Genomic DNA, 3,820 nt, shown 5'->3' on the forward strand with positions numbered 1-3,820 from the left:
CAATCACTTTTGGTCTCCCTCTGTACGGTGATGTGGTAATACATGGGGAGAGGTAGTTACTGCCATCAAACATCATTTCGATTGCACTAGCTAGAAGGATGATCAGAAAAGGGTGTGAAGCATACTTGGCACATGTGATAGACACCCAAGTAGGGAGTCCAGCATTGAGGGACATCCCTACCGTATGTGACTTTTCGGATGTGTTCCCTGATGAGTTGCCAGGATTACCTCCGGAAAAAGAGGTGCAGTTTGAAATTGATGTTATGCTTGGTGTGGATCCAATCTCGATACCACCATATAGAATGGCACCAACAGAATTGAAAGAGTTGAAACTGCAGTTGCAAGAGCTGCTTGACAAGGGCTTTATCTGCCTTAGTGTGTCACCTTGGGGAGCACTAGTGTTGTTTATTAAGAAGAAAGATGACACTTTCTATTTATGTATTGACTATCGGCAGTTAAATAAGGTGACAATAAAGAATAGATATCCATTGCCCCGCATTGATGACTTGTTTGATCAATTGAGGGGTGCAGCTGTGTTCTCCAAAATTAACCTAAAATCGAGTTATTATCAGCTGAAAGTACAAGAGCAGAGTATTCCTAAAACTACCTTTAGAACCCGCTATGGCCATTATGAGTTCTTGGTCATGCCATTCAGGTTAACTAATGCTCCGGCTGCTTTTATGGATCTGATGAACACTATCTTTAGGCCATACCTCGACCAGTTTGTTGTGGTATTCATAGATAGACATCTGCTAATTATACTGTAGACTTTGAGGGAGAAACAGCTATACGCTAAATTGTCGAAGTGTGAATTTTGGCTAAAAGAAATATCCTTCTTGGGGCACATAGTATCAGTAGAAGGCATCAAGATAGATCCAAGTAAGATAGAAGCTGTCCTTAATTGGAGACCACCCAGAAATATCACTGAAATTCGCAGTTTTCTAGGTTTAGCTGGATACTACCGCCGATTTGTGAAGGGGTTCTCTATGTTGGCATCTTCATTGACTAAGCTACTTCAAAAAGATGTGAAAATTCAGTGGACAGATAAATGCCACAGAGTTTTGATGAGTTGAAGAGATGTTTGACTGAAGCTCTAGTCCTTACTTTACCTACCCCGGGTAAAGAATATACAATTACAGTGATGCTTCTCATAATGGGTTAGGTTGTGTACTGATGCAAGAGCGGAATTTCATTGCCTATGCATCACACCAGCTGAAACCACATGAGAGGAATTATTCGACACATGACTTGGAGCCAACAGCTATTTCACTCTTAAGATCTGGAGACACTATTTGTATGGGAAGAAGTACTACATCTACACATATCATAAGAGTTTGAAGTATCTGGGCACTCAAAAGGAGTTGAATTTGAGACAGAGGAGATGGTTAGAGTTGATAAAAGACTATGATTGTCTAATAGACTATCAGCCAAAGAAAGCTAATGTAGTGGCTGACGCCTTAAATCGCAAGACTATGGCAAGTCTATAGCTTTCTCCATTTTCTATAGTACATCAGTTGAGAGTATTGCATGCCAGCTTAGAGATTAATGGTGAGAGGCAGACAGCAGTTGCATGGCATGTACAGCCAGTGTTGATTGATCAGATCAGAATGGCTGCTCAGAATGATCAGAAGTATCAGAAGTTGTTAGAAGAAGTCAGACAGGGCAAGAAATCAGAATTCTCAGTAAGAGATGATGGTCTATTGCTACACCAGGGTAGAATGTACATTCCTAATGACGTTGACTTAAGATAGATCATTTTGAAGGAAGCACATGAGTCTTCTTTTACTATGCACCCTGATGGCACAAAAATGTATAAAGGCTAAAAAAACACTACTAGTGGATGGGTATGAAAAGAAATGTAGCAGAATTTGTTTTTAAATGCCTAGCTTGTCAGCAAGTGAAGGCAGAGCATCAAGTACCAGCTAGTTTGCTACATCCATTATTAGTACCGGAATGGAAATGAGAGAGAATAACTATGGATTTTGTGATGGGACTTCCAAGGACACAGAAGAGTCATTATGCAGTATGGGTCATTGTTGACAGACTAACCAAGTCTGTTCATTTTTTGCCAGTGCAGATGGACTATAGTTTAGAAAGATTGGCCAAGTTGTACATTGATGAGATAGTAAGACTGCATGGAGTGCCAGTATCCATCGTATCAGACAGAGATCCTAGGTTCACTTCTAGATTGTACGGTAGTCTTCCAAAAGCCCTAGGAACTAGATTGAACTTTAGTACGACATTCCACCCACAGACAGATGGCCAGTCTGAGAGAGAATTCAGATCTTAGAGGACATGTTATGGGCTTGTGTGATTGAGTTTGAGGGCAGTTGGTACACACACTTGCCTTTGATTGAGCTTGCTTACAACAACAGCTACCAATCAAGCTTTGGGATGCCTTCGTATGAAGCTTTGTATGGCAAAAAATGTAGAACCCCATTGTGTTGGGATGAAATGGGTAAAAGAAAGATGATTGAGCCAGAAATTGTTCAGCAGACTGAGGAGAAAATCATATGGAGATCAACTCAAAGCTGCATCAGACCATCAAAAGTCTTATATTGATATGAAGAGAAGAGATATTGAGTATGCAGTGGGTGAGAAAGTATTCCTCAAGGTTTCCCCTTGGAAGAAAATTATGAGATTCGGCAGAAAAAGGAAACTGAGTCCTCGTTTCATCGGACCATATGAGGTTCTGGAGAGAATGGGTCCTTTGGCATACCGTTTAGCACTACCTCCAGAGTTGGAGAAGATACATAATGTCTTCCATGTGCCCATATTGAGGAGTTATCTATCAGACCCATCTCATGTACTACCAGTGGAGGAAATTGAAGTGAATCCAAACCTCACATATGAGGAAGAACCCATAGAGATTCTGGCTTAGGGGGTGAAGCAGCTACATAACAAGCAGATACCGTTAGTGAAAGTCCTATGGAACCATCATTCAGGCCAGGAGGTCACTTGGGAACGAGAAGAGGACATGAGGAAACAACACCCACAGCTGTTCAGAGACTGATACCAGGTAAAAATTTCAAGATGAAATTTATTTTAAGGGGGGAAGAATTATAATACCCATATTTGCATAGCCTGGTACATTTTACTGTTCCGGTGACAGGTGTCGGTCTGGAAAAGTAAGAGGATTAGAACCACGTATAAGACACCTAGTTAAGCCCTCAATGCAAATAATTAGTAATTGCTAAATAGTTAAGTGTAAATAAGAAAAATAAAGCATAAAAAGTTAAATGAGCCGGGAGTCACAGCGATGGATGACCTTCTCGAGAAATGACTGCGAGGTCAGTCTAAACTCAAATTTCGAACTAAAAAATGTGACGCCGTTGTCCTTAAGACTATTGCGAACATAGTGGAAAAGAGAAAATCACGAAAAATAGTTGTTAAGCAGGTCAAATAATTAGGTCAGGGATTTGGAAGAAATATCAAATAACTTGCAAATCGGATCAGACCGGCGAGGGGCAATTTGGTCAATTAAACCCTAGAGGTGATTCCTGACCTAACTATCCAATAAAATTCGAGAAATGAAAATTTTGAAATATAGAATTAAATTAAAGAAGTGAGAAAAAAGAAAAGAAAAAGAAAAGAAAATTTCCAATTTATAATTCTTTTATGATGTCACCATGACAGAATAAAAAAAAATTATACTTTTAATTATTAATTTTGGGATAAATATAGAACTAAAGACAAAAACAAAGTTAAAAGCAAAATTTCTTATCTTCCTTTCCATTATGGCCGGCACCTTCTTCTTCCTGTCTCCCTTTTATTTTTTTTGTTTCCACCATTGATGAATATAAAAGCTCTTACAAACCTT

The sequence above is a fragment of the Hevea brasiliensis genome, chromosome 5, assembly GCF_030052815.1.
Source record: "Hevea brasiliensis isolate MT/VB/25A 57/8 chromosome 5, ASM3005281v1, whole genome shotgun sequence".
NCBI classification, from domain to species: domain Eukaryota; kingdom Viridiplantae; phylum Streptophyta; class Magnoliopsida; order Malpighiales; family Euphorbiaceae; genus Hevea; species Hevea brasiliensis.